The sequence below is a fragment of the Amblyomma mixtum genome, chromosome 2 (assembly GCF_055824585.1).
Source record: "Amblyomma mixtum isolate Tamu chromosome 2, ASM5582458v1, whole genome shotgun sequence".
In the NCBI taxonomy this organism is placed as follows: domain Eukaryota; kingdom Metazoa; phylum Arthropoda; class Arachnida; order Ixodida; family Ixodidae; genus Amblyomma; species Amblyomma mixtum.
Genome location: NC_143013.1, coordinates 311,820,748 through 311,840,077, shown reverse-complemented (window position 1 = coordinate 311,840,077; position 19,330 = coordinate 311,820,748). Strand labels below are relative to the sequence as shown.

Below are 19,330 nucleotides of genomic sequence, written 5' to 3'. Positions count from 1 at the left end.
AAATTTTGAGCTGTTTGAAGAGTTTCGATCCTAACATCGTGTTTGGAAGTCATCGACTCGTTCCCAGTTTTAAAGACTTGGTCAGGCGGCGAGATGTGCCCGCCAAGGATTATCGCAGGCTAGCTTATGAGCCAGCTCATTGCACGTCCGCAAAATCCCTCTGGATAGCGTCTGCAGAAAATTATTTTCTAACAAGAAAAAGAACGGCGCGCATGAAGCGCTTCGCTCCAAAGTCGTGGCATTTTAAATTTCCAACATCGTTGCGAGGAGGCAGCGAAAAAGTTAATCAGCTCCAGTTAAAGGTCACGTGGAGACGCCCTTTTCTGAACCCGAGTGTGTCACCAGCATGCCCATCCAAGCACGCCAACGTCAACAAAGCAAAGGCTGTTCGGTGTCTACGTTTCACTTAGTGGAGGATGCCTCGAATTACGGCTGAGCTCGTCGCCTGTCTAACTTTCAAAGAGCTCGAGTCAGATTTTGCTCAGAATTACGGCAGACTCGATGCCTGTTAAAATTTTAATGAGCGCCTGTAGTTCGGCGTCGATGATACGCTTTGTTGACATTTCTTTGGATTGCAGCAAGCGACACAGTGATATAAATCCCAATGAGCTCGAAACGTTAAACGCCAGTACTTTTCTTAGGCAGCGGTATATTAAACTGCAAAAAAAAAAAAAAATCAGGCGACCATACACAGTCATGCGGCATTTCTGCGTCAGCAGTATGGTTTTAAATTTTATGCTTCGAATTCGTTTTTAATATCCGCCTTTAAATTGCATAATTTCGATTTCTCGTCGAATTTTTCCAGATTGAGATTATCGTGCCGCGGGGTTTTGCCGTGTTTTTCTTTGTACTAAAGGGTATTGTTGCTGCCTCCTCCATTTTCCGGCCTCAGGCTGCTTCGAAATGTTGGATCTTGATGCGTTTTCCGTTACGCTTCGGCACGGGTGTCACGTATGGCTGCAGCGGCAACGCTAGCCGCCATTACAGACGCTATACCACGACTGCGGGCAAACGCTGGCGCGAGCTCTTGCCCTTCGCTCTTTTATTAGGGGCTCTCTTGCTGTGCGCCTCCTCTTCTCTCTCTTTCCCTCCCGCGCTCCTTCGCTAGCTGCGACCGCGATGGGCAGCTCCGGCGCGGCGGAGCCACGCTTCGATGTATGCGAAACGCAAAAGGCAACCGCGCGTTGTGTGATGTCAGTGCGCGTTAAAGATACTTAGCTGGTTGAAACTATTCCGGAGCCCTCTGCTACGGCACCTCTTTCTTTCTTCCTTCTTTCACCCCCTTCCTCACGACGCGGCTGGCGTGTTCACCTAGAAGACAGCTACTACGCCCTTTCATCAAAAAGCGATTTTTTTCCCCGCCGCAAGCGTTAGTTCCTCTCTCTCCCGCTCTCTCCCATCCCTCCTCCTCCTTCCTCGCACTCCATCGCTCCGGTCGCAACGCCTGCAACAACTTTAGCGGAAACGTGGGCTATACTGCTAACGCAGTAGAAAGTGATGATCAGCAGAAAACATTTTGTGAAAACTGCAGGTGTAATAAAAATTCAGGGGGCACTTTGGCTGTGTAAAGTGCTGCAAATCGAAAGCGTTTCCTGGTGCACTTTGTTTATAGTTTTTTTATTTGTCAGTGTATTTTTTGTTTTCTTTTTATATATTTTGGTTCTTTCTTATTTTTATTTTTTATTCTTTTTCTTTCGTTATATTTATTTTTTATTTCTTTTATTTTATTTATGAAACCCATGCATTCACTGGATTCGCCTTTATCCATGCTCAAACCCTGAGCCTTCGTGGCGGAGTGGTAGCGTCTCCACTTCAAATGCCAAAGGCTCTGGTTCGATTCCAAGCCTCGACACAGTTTTTATAAGTGTCTATAAGTTATAAGTGTTTTAAGACTTTCGCCTTAATAGCTACAGTGTAACGCGAACACGACAGTTGAAACACCAACAGCAAGATCTTCGCCGGGGGAACCTCAATGCTACCGCTGGCTAATTTCACTTTGAAGGCGTGAAGACTGTCATTTTAAAAAAGTTAGTCAACCTCGCTTATATTTCCTCTCCAGAAGCTGATATGTTCTTGTATTTGAGCTGGCATATCAGTTCTTTCGTTCGTGTTACATTTGTTGCTGATAGTACATCGCAGGCTAGACTGAATATGAATAGTAGTACATGAGCTTGTAAAAAATAAAAATGAGGATCCTGAGTGGTTCAGGCTTGCTCGATGAAGCTTGCGAAAGCCTAATGCATGAATGGCCATTTCTTAAGTCATGACTACCTGTCTCCATAAAAAAAATGCATGTTGATGCACGAATCGAACCTGCTTATAGGCGCAGTTTTTCAGCTGCCACAAATAGCTCACGGAATAGAGATGTATCTTAGAGCTATGCAATCTTGGGGCTGCGCTAAAATTAATTTCTTTGGACTGGTTTCGCAGCAGCTACTCGTTGTCTGGACCTATTTGGCGCATAGAGAAACGGAGTCAACGCGTCTCCGTTAATGACAGTTTGATGACACTGCAGGCGAATGCCTCTCAGTAACGGGAGTATAGCACGGGTCATTGCCATAACGCCAGTGCGTTGATGGTCGCAGTGGCATGCGTAGCCAGTACGTTGAGCAGGGCAGGCAGCTCATAGCGAACGATGACGTCGATAACGGTGATGACGCTATCTTTGTTTCTCATCCAACCGATGACGGAAGGGTGGCAAAAAGAGGGAAGAAAACAAGACTAGTTCCCAAGACCTGTTCCCCTGCAAAGTCGGCATACGCATTTGCAATGACGCACAGTACAACGCACTTCGCACCCGCAAACCAGGAGAACGAGGATGTGTACCGTCTCACCGATTTAGATACATGTTGAAGTTAATCTCATAAGACAAGAGACAGCCGAATGAAATAGGGTATATGAAAGATGTGCGCCGGTGGTGATCATGCGGGCAAAGAGAGAAAGAACATGCGGGCAAAGAAAGAAAGAAAGAAAGAAAGAAAGAAAGAAAGGAAGAAAGGAAGAAAGAAAGAAAGGAAGAAAGAAGGAAAGAAGGAAAGAAAGAAAGAAAGAAAGAAAGAAAGAAAGAAAGAAAGAAGGAAGGAAAGAAGGAAAGAAAGAAAGAAAGAAAGAAAGAAAGAAAGAAAGAAAGAAAGAAAGAAAGAAAGAAAGAAAGAAAGAAAGAAAGAAAGAAAGAAAGAAAGAAAGAAAGAAAGAAAGAAAGAAAGAAAGAAAGAAAGAAAGCGACCAGCTTCGCAGTTTCATGGAAACCTTTAAAACCAGTTATATTCTGCTGCCATCGAAGCGGACATTGTAGAGACATGTGCCACGCGGTGTACAGACCCGATCACACGTGTCTAGAGCTTTGGAGCGGTGTTATGTGCGAGGAAATAAAGCTAAAAGCCGGTAGCGACTCTTACTGATAATTCTTGCGCCACAGCGCAGAGGCAGCAGAACCGCACAGGCACACGCGCCTTGTTTCGAGCAAAGCAGCTGCGGTGATGTTTGACTGAATTTTTTTTCCGCAGCACACCCCTCGAGCGCTAGTCAAGTACGATCGGGTCTGTGTATTATGGTGTGGCCCCGAATTGCGGTAGTTAGCTCTACGTGTGGAAGTGGGGCTGGTACGTGCCGAATGCAAAAGCAGGCCGTGTGGCTTTTGCTCACAAGTACTGTCCCTCATGTCCGTTTTCTTAACTTGCTTCACCACTGGCCCTCGCCGAAACGCGCGAAACTGCAGTTTGATATGTTTAGCCTGATCGATCGCTGGCATTGAAACAATGAACTGACCGATTTATCTGTTGCGCTTATTCATATGCGAAGCGCGTTCAAGATGCAAGACTGCATATTTATCGTCACAATGTGAGCAACGAAGGGTAACTGTAGCACTCGGCGTGTTTGCTGTGAATGCTTAACGGAAAATGTGGTGGTTTTTAAGGGACCGTCTTGCTTATGCCATTCGCCTGATGAATTATTTAAAGATATGTATGACTGAAGCAACTAAATCTATTCGCTTGAGAGTCTGACAACCTCCGCGACTCGTTTCTGAGGTCATCCGTTTTCGAGCGACGCTGTCATCCAGCCACGTGGCCATGGTGTGGGACACCTGTTCTCCGGTAGGGAGGCACCATTTTCGGGCACATCGAATGTTCACGCCTCTGGTATGGGCAGGACGTTTCTCGCTCATTTTCTGCCTGAACTAAGACTTCGATGAATGGCAGTAGTACATAGCGGCACATTTGCCCCGAAAAATGCTGCCTTCTGCAATAATAACACCTCTGAGCAAACTTCGTCTGGTCGTAAAAATGGTGTCATTGTCGCCACCAAAGGCGGCGCCGCTGGCATCGAGGCAAACTATGAAGCCATTGCGCCCAAGAGCACTGGTTGTACCTCCAGTGCAGCTACTGCGAACACTAGGGGCTGGATGCCACGTGCGCGGGAAGTTTCCGCGTTATATTTAGATCAGAGCCGCTGTGTGCAGCGACAGCAACAAGCCTTTTTTTAGTGTGTTTACCAGAATAGCGCTCGGCAGGCCTGCAGCGTAAGTTGGAAGCTGTGGTGTACACGTGTACACTTTTTCTTCCGCCAGTCAGCGGCGAGCGACGCCTGCGAGACACTCGGGAGCGAAGAAGGGCACATTTGCTTTCCCTCCCGTTCCTGGGTGCCACCGCGACGCAGCGATGGCCGCTCACCTTAGAGGAAGGGGATAATGATTGCCACCTAGAGCAGTAGTAGTAGTAGCAGCAGCAGTTTATTAAAATAATAATTAAAAGGAAGAAAAAGTTTTTGCTAGCCCCGGCATCTGTCATCGCAACTGGGATCACCTGAGTTGGGACTGCGGAGAGGGATAGCAGACAGACTGGAGAAATGAAATGAAAGAGGTGAGGGGACATCCAGAAAGGATAAGGGGGAGGGGGATACGAGTATTCTATTTGCACAATAACATATGTACAGGTGAGCAGTATAGTCAGCGAGGCATTAAATACGCCGATTGCGCGGGAAGGCGCCTCTCTCTTCAACCGCCGCTACCCGTGAGTCGTGGGACGGCAGACGATTATTGCGATGAGCCTCCCGCCTCTTTTCCTGCGGACTGAACGTTCATCCGCTTAGTGCCTTTTCTTTCATGCTTGAGACTAATAAATGGTTTCTGAGTATCATTAACTCTGGATATATTTGGCCCGAATCTGCGTGGCTACTACTTGCTGCACTACAAGTTGAGGAACTAAGCGCGCGGGTGACCGCACGCGGCTGCGCTCTGCTCCGGCGGAATGTAGCCCCGCGGAAACGAATCTCATGAGCTCTCTCCGCCCGTCCTCGGAGCATCGACGTCACCCAGCCCTGGCCGGCTGGCTCGACCGAACATTCGCCCTGACGTCCATCACTCTCTAGCGTAGCCTTTCAGAGGAACATCTCGTCTCTCGCTAGCCAGCATTATTTCTTCAGCAGCAATAAACGCCGCTCATGTCAGCACATAATTGTGTTCCTTAGCACCCAAGAGCGCGGTCTGCCGTGGTCGGCTTGCGCGCTATTGCGCTCACGATCACGGAATTTGGTGGCGGGCTGACTATCAGCCGCTAGCAAGCGGAGAATATACATATAAGTCGAGAGTTGGACGAAATGTCGTCTGGTAGGGGACGATCATATAAAAACTTAAAAATGGACGCACGGTCCCTGCACTCTCTTTCCAAGCGTATTCAACGCCGATCCACTGCCTGTGTTATCGCATTGTGAACTAAGCCCCCGTACGGGAGCCGAAACGTCATTTTTGTTTTCTTTTTTTTTTTTTGGTCGGCGTCCATATTTCGGCGTAATGTTGTTGTCTCTAACCTGTTGCAACGGACAAACTAAGAGCAAATCGACAGAGAGGAAAAGTGTAACCAAAAAAGCCGGCATGGAAATAAACACTACGAAGCCTAGCTGTTTTTAAAGACTATCATTGAACATTATATGTGGACAGTGCGACGAACATAGCTCTTAAGAGCGCAGCTCTTAGGCGCCCGTCCGTGGATTCCACGGCGTATAGTCGGCGTAACACGCCACCTGACAGCTGTGGCAGGTAGTAGCAGAGTGAAACGCGACCTGCCACGTCGAGAGCGAAGGAATGAACAACCGGATGGTGGTTAGCAGCGTAACACGTCACCTGTCAGCGGAAGCAGGCGGCATGTGAAGAGCTGCGCACAAATTTCGCATTACCGACTAGACTGATCATCCGTCAATTTTTTGAGCCTGCATGCACGTAAAGGATCTACGTGGTGGAGTAGTAAGAAATGGAAACAGTACTCGTGGCTAGCGATTCAGGAATAGCGGTGTGTCGTATACCCATAGCTCTATGGGCGAGATCTTCCACCTCCTATCGCCACCGCTCCCACTCCAAAGCTTAGCAAGTGGAAGATAAAAATTGCAATTGTCTCCTAAGTATATATATATATATATATATATATATATATATATATATATATATATATATATATGTGTGTGTGTGTGTGTGTGTGTGTGTGTGTGTGTGTGTGTGTGTGTGTGTGTGTGTGTGTGTGTGTGTGTGTGTGTGTGTGTGTGTGTGTGTGTGTGTGTGTGTGTGTGTGTGTGTGTGTGTATTCTAAAGGTATTCAAAATGCTTAGCGTTTATAAGAATTCCCAATATTCTAATAAACTACTTAATGAGGGAAACCCTCTCCAGAAAACGTTAAGCATCCTAAAGGGTTCGAACCCGGCCGCGGTGGCCGCGTTTCGTTGGGGGCGAAACACCAAAGGCGCCTGTGGGCTTCGCGTTTTCAGTGCCCGTTTAGCGTCCCCAGTTGGTTAAAACTATTCCCGGAGCCCTCCACTACAGAACCTCTGTCTCTCTTCTTTCACTCCCACCTTGCTACCATCCATCACGGTGCGGTTGAGTCGTCTACCGAGATGTGAGACAGTTACTGCGCCTTTAATTTCCTGAAAATCGGTTTTTTAATTTTTTGCTAAGCATCCTGAAGAAGGCGACTGGAAAGAAAGCCCTGATTAACGGTACTCTTTCCAGTGAGCACGCAACAGCGCCATCTCGCACACAAACATAACAAACACAGGATACAGACGATGAAAAACGGCAAAGAGGCGAAGCGTGAGGAGCCCCGACGACGCCTCGACTGATCGAGTACGTGGAGTATAATGCGTCGCCGCCGACGCCCGGCGGCTGACCGCGTATGCCGCGCTCTCTGATTGATCAGGCCCAGACTTCGTGCGGCGGGGCGGTGCGCCGCTGTCACGCACGGCGCGCTGTGTACGCGAAACAACACGTCGTCACGCCGGGCGGACAGAGCGATATCTGGCGACACACGCGCGCGCGAGCTGGACCGCGAGAACTGTGAGCTGCGTCGACTGACGCCTTCGCCCGTGAGTCTGGATCTCTGCAGTCTGGCTTTACGCGTAAGACACGTCCCACGTGGTGCAGCGCACTTTGCAGGCACTCTCAACGAGAATATACCGTGGGGATCACGCGAGAGGTACTACAGGTCTGGTGAGAAGTTTCTCTTTCTATAGCAGCTCAGTTCAACTGTCGCCTTGTTATTGGTCTTGTCGCTGATATTTTTCACTTTTGCGCACCACAGGCATTACGGACAGGGACACTTCATTAGCATGCAACCATCTTCTACCGCCCGAAGTATGAGTCATACCAGACAGAGTCTAAACGCGAACACACCTATATCTTATTCCTAGATTGTGGTTATTGCCGAAAAACATGCGCTCGCTGAAAGATGCAGCAAAACAAACCATTTCAATTTTCTTGTTGTTGTTTTTTTCCGCACATTTTGGCGAATGTACGTTTTTGCACCTTTCCAATAAGCGCTCCCTCGGCGTCGCCATATTGCCCGCTGGGCTGTTGTGTACGGCTGACGTCAGCACAGGAGATGCAGCAGCGAAACCGCTTTGCAACTGCGCAGAAAGGAGGCGGTTTCGCATCCTTCTCGCCCGATGCAAAGGGCTATAGGATATTCCTTCGCCAGGCGGGCGTCTCTCGAAATCTTGGATTACAATCCTAGAGTGTGTAACGCGGCATCTATGTGTAACCGGTTAACGGGCTTGCCCTTCGCGGCATCTTTACACATGCAAAAGTTGAAAAGAAAAATGAAACGCACTAGACGAAATAGTTTTCTGTTCGTAGCTGCAGTTCTCGTTCCACCCCTGCCACGCAGTACATATTGTTTTTTGCAAATGGGTTTCATCTGGCGCACGATCGCCTTTGTTTCTGTCAAGCCTGATGTAGCAACAAACATAAAAACGGTTCTTGAATGCGAGCTAATTGCTCCCTTTCAGTATCCACGAAACTGCAGCTATGCTTGTACGTATACCGTTCGTATTTGCAAAATATCTTCCTATATCTCAGCGCCATTAGGTACACGTCTTATAGTTTTCTCTCTTGCGCGTTGCTGTCTCAATCTCGTGTCAGAGCCTCGCCTGATTAGGCCGTAAGCCGTGCCATGTAGTAGGGTATACTCCAGGCTAATTTCGAGAACCTGACTTTGTTCAACGTATGCCGGAATCGCTGTACACAGCCGTTTCTGCCGCCGCGATGGCTCAGTGGCTATGGTGCTCGGCTGCTGTCCCGAAAGACGCGGGTTCGATCCCGGCGCGGCGGCTAGAATTTCTTTGGGGGAGAAATTCTAGAGGCCCGTGCACTGTGCGATGTCAGTGCACGTTAAAGAACCCCTGGTGGTCGAAATTTCCGGAGCCCTCCACTACGGCGTCTCTCATAGCCTTAGTCGCTTTGGGACGTTAAACCCCATAAACCAAACCAAACCAAACCTTTCTAACCCATCGGAACGAGGCCGGTGAAGCCGTGGATCCAATCGGAGGTTCCTGTGTTATTGACCAACGAACTCGAGTCAGTCGTGGAAATGCATATCATTAATAACTGCATACCCTGTACAGAGAAAACTGTGGATCGAATCGCAGATTCCCGTGTTATTGACCAAAGAACTCGAGTCAGTTGTGGAAATACAAATAAGTAATAACCGCAAACCTTGTATACAAGCTCCTATAAAACCCTTGCTTGCTGATGTACCGTTGAGAGAGCCATTCTAGATCATTTTTGTTGTTGTTGTTGTTGTTAAGCGTACAGGTTGCAGACAATATTGGCTAAAATTTTCCGTTATTTTCTTCGGAAACATTTTCTGCAACTCGCCGCTGCAGTCTTCCAAAAGCATGAACCTATTTCTCTATGAGTCTATTTCCCTTCCCGTACTAACGTTCGCCAACGTGGCACGGCTTGGTGCACCCGCTGTTACCTCAACTAAGTTGCTAAGGGTACAGAAAACCGCCGTTGTTCTGTGTGTATAAGTTGTCTCACGATTCACATTATGCGTCAATGTTCGATTACCTATGCAATTTTCTAATGACTCCATGCGATCGAAGAAACGCGGGTGCTATCCATTCCCTTAATTTGTGCACCACATATACTATACACGAGCACAGCGCGAGGGTATTCCTGGGGGCAGCCAGCGATAAAAAAAAAAAAAAATACGGAGGAACACGAAATGCGATAGCGTGACCGCGCGGCAACATGATTTCGTTTATGGTCCGATCGCACTATCAGCCGCAGCTGTTGCGTCAAAATATCCGTCCGAGACACTGTGCGTGAGACCAAAACGGCTGATGTGGGCTAAGTTGGATCAGGCACGTGAGTGATTTACATCACTTGTAGTTTTGACTCGGACCACATTTTATTCCATTTCTCATATTTCAGAATAGCGGATCATTGAAAGGATGTGAAGTGACGGTATTTCTCATTCATTTCACATTTGCTTTCTTCGAAAGTTCTTTTACATTTAGAACGACTTTTTTGTGCATGTCTCTGTCATAGTGAATGGCGTGATAGTGCTGCGGAGCCCGCTGTACAGGCTCCCCCCCCCCCCCCCCCCCTTGCCTACTCGAAAAAAAAAATTGAAGAAACGCAGGAAGATGTTATTTTTTCTTTTATGCAAGCCGGCACGCCGACGTCAGTTGACGGGCCCGGCGAAGAGTGCTGTCAACGCTCGGCAAGGTCAGGAGCTGCGCCAGTGTGTCAGCGTGAAACAATATGCCTCCAGTCGACGTGCGGTTGCGCGCCAGTGAATTTTCCCCGAATAGCAATGCTGCATGCGCGGTGGAGCCGCCCTCGTCAGAAACCTGGCAACGTCTCCTTAACTGCACTAAGCCTGGTCCGTGCTACGTGGTCGTTATACACTGTGATAGAGAGTGTACGAGCGCTGATTGTCCCGACGCTCAATCCATAGCTGTGATGAAGATGGCCATCATCGACTGGCTTCTCCGGAACAAGGTACCATGCGGAGTCAGTTGGCGGTACTTTATTGCATGGCATCGGCGGATACAGTATGCGAAGAGTCGGGCCTGCAAAAGTGGCGTGGGACTTCGATGACAGGGCTAGGAGGTATGAGAAGTTGGAAAATCGCGGAAAAGATACAGAAAAAAATGTTACCAGTGGTACTTACAACGAGTTAAACCCAGCTGGTAAAAATGCATGCTTTATTTAGTTAATGGCTTCTGAAAACCGAGACAGTTGGCTATGGCTAAAAAATTAGATTAGCGGTTCTACTGTGAAGTGTCACTTGCTCTTCAGGCAGCGTTGCGCCCTGTTTCGTGAAGCAAACGAAAAGACCGACCACTTTTCTGTCGTAGTTTGTTGAGCCTCTGTCTTCTCTGTTTGCGTGCGTGGGCTCTAACTTGGGGCAAAGGGCACGAACCCGTTCATCCCTTTCTATTCCTTGGTGACCCATTTCGTGAGTACGGGCGTGCATGTGTGGGTGCTAGTGCAGGTATGTGTTTATTCGTGCGGGGATGTTTCCTGAAACGTGTTGGTGACGAAGTTACGGAGGGCGCTCTGGCTATCCGTGAGCACTGTGAACTTTCGTGAGGCTGGCGAAGGATGACTTCGGCGATCGCTTGTGCTTCAACTGCAGCGGGTTCAGGAACGCCAAACAACAAGATCCTCGCGGAATCTTCGCATAGGGACGTCAGGGCGACCTGAATGATGGTTCTTCGGCGATTTTGGGCTGCTTCCTCGCGCCCTTGGCACCTTTCTTGACTGCAACTAGTAGCAAAAGGAAAACAATGGTGGCCTTTGCGGAAAGAAACGAAATCAAATTTACTCCCCCCCCCCCCCTCCCCTTTTTGAGCAGTGCCGGGGAGGAGAGCGGTGACTATAGGAGGGAAAGAAGGCCATATTATCACTGGAAATATTTCAGTAATTAGGAACGGGATGTGAATGCGCAGTCTCAGGAAGAAGAAAGACAAATGTCAACTGTTGCTGTGGTGTGATTTACAAGGTCCCACTGTCATGCGGCCGATTTTACATCGGGGAGACCGGACGGTGCGTCAATGATCGGCTACGCGAACACGCGAAAGACATTGAAAACAAGTCACGCCGAAATAACATGGTCATTCATTTCGCAGATTGCGACAAATGTGAGACGTTTTTAGACCAAACCATTATCATCGCCAAGTATAGAGATCACACCTCACGCCTGATATCGGAGGCCTTTGACATTCACGCATTAGGCAATTCATGTGTAAGCCAACCATCGGTGGCTCTATTCCCACAGGAGATCGCTTTTCTTAATCATTGATGATATCCCGAATGTATGCCTTGTCATGTTTGCACTGCAGTTTTCCCTTCTATGCTTTATATTGCACCCCTCTTTCGCAATAAACCATTTGGTTGTGAGTTAAGCGCATGTGTTTGTCTCATCTTCTTCCGTCCCGTCCGCCAGCGCTGTTTTGCCGTACCATTCAAATGGGAGATGCTTTATTCGGTACTAAAATTTGACGCCGTGCATATCAGATGCATTACGTTGGCGAGAAGTTAAGGTGTTGAGTCACAGATTTCGTCCGGAAGCGCCTCGTGTAATTAACCTTCAAGTGCGTAACTAACGGGTGGTGCTGGGCTTTGAACATTCGTTTTACTGCTGTGCAGAATGAGCCGGTTCACTTGGTGAAAACGAAAAGGCTACTATTCTGGTTTATATCATCAAGCAATGCTCGTTATTGTGTAAGTTAATCTGTGTAAACAGATTAGACTCAAAACGAAATCGGCGGGGGAATGTTGTTTTTCGAACTTTTGCAGCTTGTAACTAAGGGGGTATAGGTTTATAGTTGGTGACTCGTGGTAATGACAGATTTTTTTTCTTTATTGCATGGAAGTCAATCTTGCTTACCTCCCAAATGCCTTAAATACACGAGTGAAATTCCGGGAGAGTTAACCGCAGAAAACACCGTCCAGTGCCTTTTAAGGTTAATTTTCCCAGTTGTGAGTCAAATTCTATATTAGCGCATGCTTGGACTTAGTTTGAGCTCGTAAATTTTTAAGGACGACAGTCGAACGAAGTTCCACGAAAGGAGGAGTCGGTGAAGATTAAGTAGATAAAAAAATGATACCGTTTCAATGCTCAAATTTTATGAGCCAGAGTCTGGCCATAGTCAGTCACCATGTCTTCAGTGCCAGGGATTTGAATCCAAATTTATTTCGACGCTTTGTGCCTGAGGGTATGAGAGAAAAATCTGCCTTTTGGAAATATAAGTGCAGCTTCTTCCAGCTCATTAGAAAGAACACAGCATCATTGCAGCTGCGAATTGCTTTCCTTGAGATCGTCGTGCCTTGTCGTAAACCAACTAGGACATATATACGCCACCTTTAGGAGTATTTTATATAAAAAGAAGATATCAGGTTAATTCTCCATTGAAACAAACTATGTCGCATGGAGTGAATTTTACGCAGTAATGAATCATTTCTTCTTTGCTCACAAATATCAGCCCATGGAAGCGCACAGTCCATTTGAATATAATGACAGAGCTTTTACAATAACTTGTCTGAAAATTCTGTCCTTCGACCTCAACGGAAGACTTTCTTATCACAGTGACAACAAAATTCACTGTGAAAGAGCCACGTCTCTCGTTACAACAGTACCGTGCAGTGTTACAAAAAACGTCCTCTTTGCAACTGCAGACCACGTACGAGCGCGCACGAAGACAACCATAGAAGGACACAGGCGACACGTACAAGCGCTAGTGGTGCCTGCGTCTTTCTGTGTCTTCGTTCGTATGCGGTCGTACGTGGTCTGCAATGCAGCAACAACTCGCCCATCAGTCTGTCCTTTTCACTCTGGGAGGAATGGCGCGGCAGGAAAAGGCATGGACGAAAGAAAGAAAGCACATACACAAGTTTGTGCATGCGTTTTCTTTCTTTCGTTCTCGTCATTCCCTGCCGCGCCATTCCTTCCAGAGCATGTCGCACCAACTTGCCCAAACCTTTACGCTGTGCTTTTCTACGACGTCGAGGTTTTCCACCGTTATGGCAGATTTATGTCTGAAGATACAATAAGTTACAATATGGTAGTGTACGTGGGGTTTAACGACCGGAGGCTGCTTGTGACTTATGAGAAACGCCGTGATAGAGTGCTTCGGATTAATTTGTATTTTGGCCTCATTGAAACGCAACAGCGATAGGCGGGATTCGACATCCCGCGATCTTCTGGTCGGTGGCACCATGAACCTCAGCGGGTGCAATGAATTATGTTCAGCGGCAAAAGCTTTTCTCTCGCCTTTTTCCCCGAGGGATATGTGTTCTATGAACGAAATTCCCACTCTAAAAGTCTATTGTAGCACCCTTACAGCGTGTCTGGATTCCTTCAGCCGTGTAATGCCCGCAGGCAGTGTAAATGTGGGATGAAAGCAATGAGGCTTCCCGCACTTCGTCTTTTTTCTTTTTTGCATCGCATTGCAGATTTGTAAAAAAAAAACAAAAAAAACTGGCTAATCTATGCATAGAATATTATTTGCTTGCTATCAAAAGCTGGAACTGGTAAAATTCACAAGCATCTTGAACAAATGAAACTGCGCGCACATACAATGAGTCAGAATTCAAAATCACTCTACCACGCGCTGATGAATAGCGTGGACGGTGCAATTTCAACTCCTTTCGCTGAGGAGGTTAGCTTCTTTAACGATTGATATTACGGTGAGTGCTCTGTATCCCAGGCAGCTGACGTTTTGTCTTCGCGTTGAAGAATCATGCTGGGAAATTTGGTTTTTGTAGTTGCTTCGAGTATTTAATATTGCGTTCTTTTTTTGTCGGCAAGAAAAAACTACTGACTTTGATGCAGTATGTGTCTTACCCGGTACTCAGTGCATTTTACAGGGTTCTCTAAATCCCGCATCTCGCGCCACCGTTCAGGGCGTGTTTCTGTTATTTGTCCGAGTCACGATCGGCAGTACATACACTACGTTCTTCCGCATGACGAGTGACCGGCCTCCGCTGCATGGTGACTGTTCCTACCGCGGCGCCAAACTTACAGCTGTGTATGGGCTATAAATTGAGAACGGCGAGGTGCATGCTGAATGAAAGGGACGGTCGGGATGAGCCCGGAAGTGTCTGTTATTGCGTCCGCCCTGTACCGCGTGTCTTTAGCGTGCTGTCAGATAGGATGGCCGCAAATATCTACTTAGACAAAAATAAAAGAAAAGGTGGACTCTAATTCCTTTGCACTCATTCAGTTTCGCTGACTGGTCCCTCATGAGCGCAAGCGAGGCCACGCAAACAAGCGGGGGGAGACTTTTCCCTCACTCCGAATAACGCGCGCCAGCGGTATGTTGTAGGGTAGTGCGAATATTCGGAAATTTCGAATACCGAATCCAATATCCTTCCCTTCGATTATACCAACGAGTCAAATAGTGTATGCTCAAAATTATTAGAAACGTATTAGATATGTCAAGTTTTCGAACACTTTGGAATAATTGGCGCAAATTTCGAATAAGGCCTGGTGTATTTTCCTTCCCCGGCTATTCCAAAAACAAGGGACCACACTCGTACATGCCGAGTGCCATGCTGCCGCGATCGGTATGCTCGGGATAGAGAGTTCAGCGCCGCGGTGCGGTCCCTTCGCTTGGCGGTGTTCGTAATCCTCATACATGGCCTCAGAGATTGGAAGACGCGGCAGGGCTCAGGCAGGTTCAGCAAACCCGGCCTTTATGCCTGTCCACGGAGGCCATGCCTCATACGTAGTTCTCGCCCTTCTCATGCTCTGAGTTGTGGCGCTATAGTTTATCTTCAGTTATCAAGAACAAAGAGTACTTTTCATATGCGCGTAACATGACAATGACAAAGTTAATGCACTGAATTCGTGTTGCGACTGCCGGAATGGAGATCAATGTTGCGTCCTTTAGCAGAATCAGCTGTAACGGCGAAAGCACCGCTTCGCTGTTTCTCACGATTGCTCAGTGAATATTCGCACAAGTAGCGCGTATTCGTAAGAATATTCGGTTCGGTTCTCTCATTATCCGGTTTTCTCATTATCCGAAGAGACAAATGGGCAGGGACGCCCTAGAGGAGTACCCTGGATTAACTGAACCTCTTTGGGTTACTTAACGCGCGCTGATCGCATAGCAGCGTTTTTGTATTTCTCCTCCATCGAAATACGGCCTCCGCAGCCGGGATTCGATCCAGCAACCTTTGGATCAGTAGCCGAACGCCAAAGCTACTGAGCCACCGCGGCGGGTCCAGACATGGCAGTAGCTGAATCGCATAATTAAGTTACTTTCCGCGGACTGCAGCGAAGTAATTAAGTTACTTTCCTGGTCTACTAATTTAGTAATGTATTGCATTACTTTACGGCAGTAATTTCTAAGCAAAAATAATTAATTTCTTTCGAAACTAATTCATTATAATGCACCCCTGCTCTTTGTATCGAATTTGGTCTTTCATACCCCCGATGGGGCGTCTCGAAAGCAAGATCGACGAACGGCAAGCTTTGGCCACCGTAAAGTATCAGCAAGTGGAGAGAGAAATGAGGACTGTACGTCTGCGACCGCCGGTGTCCTCTGTAGTCGGGTCGCTGCCGACGGGAATCCGACGGAGTTTAGTTGGCGTGCCGACGAGCAGAGGTCGTCAACGTCTCGAGCCCTGGCTCCGTCGCGTTGATTTTCTTCTTTAGTTTTTTTTTTATGTAAGGGATTCTCCGCGCTGCCAGGCCACTGGTCCTCCGGCAGTTTTAAAATAAGTACTGCATATGAGGTACGGCGGAAACGGCGGTTAGCCGACAGCGAGGGCACAAGACCTTGGAAGGCCGCGTTGTGGCCGAAACGCGCGGCTGAAACGCGGGCCTCTCGGGTCTGGGCAGGGGCGTGGGTCGGGCCAGTTCAATTGCGCACTGCGCGACGAAAGACAGATGCCCCAGAGACGGACATAAAAGGGGGAACGCGCTGCCACATCTCTGTTCGTAGCCCCGGATGCGTGTTGGCATTGTTTCTGCGGTTGCTGCATGCCTTTTTATGCATGTGTTTGTGCCATGTGTTGTTAACAATGAGCGGAAATGCTTACCGGCTTCGTGGAACGGGAATAGGTGGATACGCACATGGTGCGTAGCTACCAAACGTAAGCTCCGGAGGTCGGTTCGTGGTACCACCGAAGCATGCAATAAATCGACTTCGGAGGCTTGAATAAGTGTATGCAGTCGCGGGCAGCAAGGCGTTGGGACCGCCGCTTGTTTGTGTCCTAAGCGCAGTGAAAGGGACGAGCGTTCGGCCATGCTTCTGTTTTCGTTATTTTGTTGACGTTGTCTTACCTTCATGGAAGGTGGAAGGGGGAATAGTTGGCTGAGACGGAGTTAGACGGGAATAGCAAAGACTCTGTGCATCTCGTCTGGAGAGATGTTGATGCTTCTTTTGCACTTTGTCTTTTTTTTGCACAAAAACAAAAAGTAATTTCAGAGTAAATACATTACTTTGTTACTAATTGTACTGTAATGACATTTTTTTGAGCGCAGTAACTGCTAATGTAATTTAATTACACTCGCGCAATTTTAGTAAAGTAATTAGTAATGTAATTTAATTAAATTACCTTCAAATTATTTTTCAAAAGTAATTTCTCCATGCATCGGCGGGTCGCACCCCGGATAGCATAATCACATGCAAAGTCCTTCGTATCGGTAGCACGCTGTGATGGGAGGTGCGCTGAAGGGAGGAACTGGCGAGATCCTTTTTTGAATAAGGAATGCTTTCTTCGGTTCCGAGATAGGAACGGCATGGTTGTAATATGATATCATGTCGCTACCATTCGTTCCTTGTTTGTGTCAAAGAGTTAATGACTGGCCAAGAAACTAAAAGCGGCTTCCCGAGCTATTTAAAAACTATCTTTTCTGATGCACATTCTCAGTGGCGTTGCTGTGAGACGAGGGGGTTAAGGAATCTGCCGGACGGGAAACTGCGGAGAAACCGGGCACTGACCCAGTCGTCTAGGGCGGGAGCGGGGACCGGAACCAGCGAAGGAAGACTGCCATTCCTGCCGAAGACTAACCGAAGCTAGCAGCAGTATGCATCGTAGAAGCAACTATATTATGCTGGAAATTTCACCTTCTGTGCCTCGTGATGAAAAAAAAAGAAACACCTCTTACTACTAAACCAGAAAGCCGGCGTCCTCAAGAAACTTCAGCTGTACCGCATGCCTCTCGGTTTCTCTTCAGTGAGTATAAGGACGTCGCGGTTTTGAAGCGAAAAGCTTCACTAGGCTAGGCAACACCGGGTCTGGCGTGCGCCGTGATCAATTTTAGCCACAGCTGCGCATGCGCGAGCTCGCCGCGTGACGTCACTGGAGAGGCGCAGGTGATCGGCGGAGCCGCCGCGAGCGCAGCTCCGCCGTCGTTCGCGCGCTCTGCGCGTGTTTACCGAGTGTGCATCGGCGCGCGCTCGGCTCCCTCGTATGACGCTTCTTGCAGCCGCGTGTTTACCACAGTTACTACGCATGCGGAAGGAAGGCTATATAACGCGCTTGCCTACACCGTTATCGTGGTGCTCCCAGTGCATTGTGCGCGAACTGCGACAGCCATGACGTCAAACAAAGCATAACTGCAGCGTTTCGCTTCTATATCCAGGCTTAACCAGAGCTAAGCCACTGCCATTTTTATTGGCACATCCCACCTTGACCGGTTGCGCAGCGGGGTTTGACTTTCGTTGCGTAAGTATTGGCAGGTCAGAAGGAAACGTTTCACATCCCCCTCAACGGCACTGCTTTCTCCTGCCAGCATGCATGGACAGCTTGGAATGGGAGATCGTTCCACAGAAAGGCCGGCCGAGCTAGAAGGCGCTGAAAACGGTCATCTGGCAAACAAGCAAATTCCTTCATGAAAGGCATGCTGTGTAGTTTTCATGCGTGATACGAACGTGTTTCTGGCGAGTTGTGTCCGTTGCTGTGTCGTGTGGACGCGAAGAGGCCAGCAGAGCACTTTGCAGAGAAGAAGAAGAAGTAGCGTTGCTGCAGGATCGGCGACAACAACGTCTACAGTTCTCTTGGACCCGAAAAGACGATTGAGAGTATACAATGCGTGAGTCATATATTACGTTGCAGAAATTGTTGTTTTGAATGGGCTACTCTTGAATGACATTAGCAATGTGTCATGATATAGACGGGGACGCAAAGTCATCTCAGATACGTGGCAATAGAATGTTGGCGTTAGGTGCGACGGCGCTGCCGTCAAGCAAACGGAGACAATTAGATGGCGTCGCGTTCAACAGAGAAGACATTGGACAACCGTGGTTACTTTTTCAATCTACTGCCATGCATCGTGTGCGTATGCTTTAAGGATGTGTTTTAGCAATACGTCTTCGCCCATTTTGTGCCGAGCATGAGACAGTGGATCACTACCTGCTGTTCTGCCGCCGCTTCTCTTCTTTGAGGAGGCGCCTATTAGAAATTCCGTTTCACCAGCTGAGTCTGCCTGTGTCCACTGCGGTTGTTCTTTCCTTTGGCGCTTCTTCGCTTGGACGAAGCAACAGGAGTGTGCGCTGTGGTGTTCAAAATTTTCTTCTAGAAACGCAGCGACTCCCATGCTAATTTTAGTTATACTTTATTTTTATATTTATTATTATTGTTTTTCTATTTATTTTTATTTTTCTGATTTTCAAAAAATTATTTCGTTATTTTTGTTCTCTCTCTTTCAGTCAGTGCAAAATTGAACCATTACATGCATTGCATTCAAATTTGCACAAAAAGCCATCGTCCCATCTTCGATCTCCCAGCTAACTGGTCCCCTGTCGTTGCGTCGTCCAATCTGTCAGCCTATACCCTATTGCTACTCCTTTTTCTCTATAAATGCTCGTCTTTCCAGCAGTTCACCACCTGTGTCTTCGCCAGTCCCCCGTAATGGGTATGTGCCGTTTTATTTGAGGCCAACCAACCAACCATATAACGGCAACGTTACGTGAGCACAGAACGTCTGCTGTATCTGTCTCCCCAGATCTACGGACAGTCGGGAAAGTGAGCTGTGTCTCGCCTTCCGAAGTTGCAGTGGTGTGAGGAGAGTGTTAGTTCGAATTTTACTAAGGATGTGTGCTT

At 47.8% G+C, this 19,330-nt stretch overlaps 1 protein-coding gene across 6 annotated transcripts in view; it reads left to right on the top strand.

The window, feature by feature from the left end:
• Positions 1–19,330, top strand: part of LOC149364979 (solute carrier family 35 member G1-like) — a 63,505-nt gene that overhangs the window by 39,481 nt on the left and 4,694 nt on the right. The window contains exon 1 of one of the 6 annotated variants that reach the window (XM_089574990.1): positions 7,135–7,347. The exons of 4 other annotated variants lie outside the window; for them this stretch is intronic. The gene's annotated coding sequence lies outside the window, so the exon portion shown is untranslated. Of the gene's footprint in view, positions 1–7,134; positions 7,472–19,330 lie in introns of those variants that run through there. One more of the 6 variants, XM_089574987.1, reaches the window with a different exon arrangement.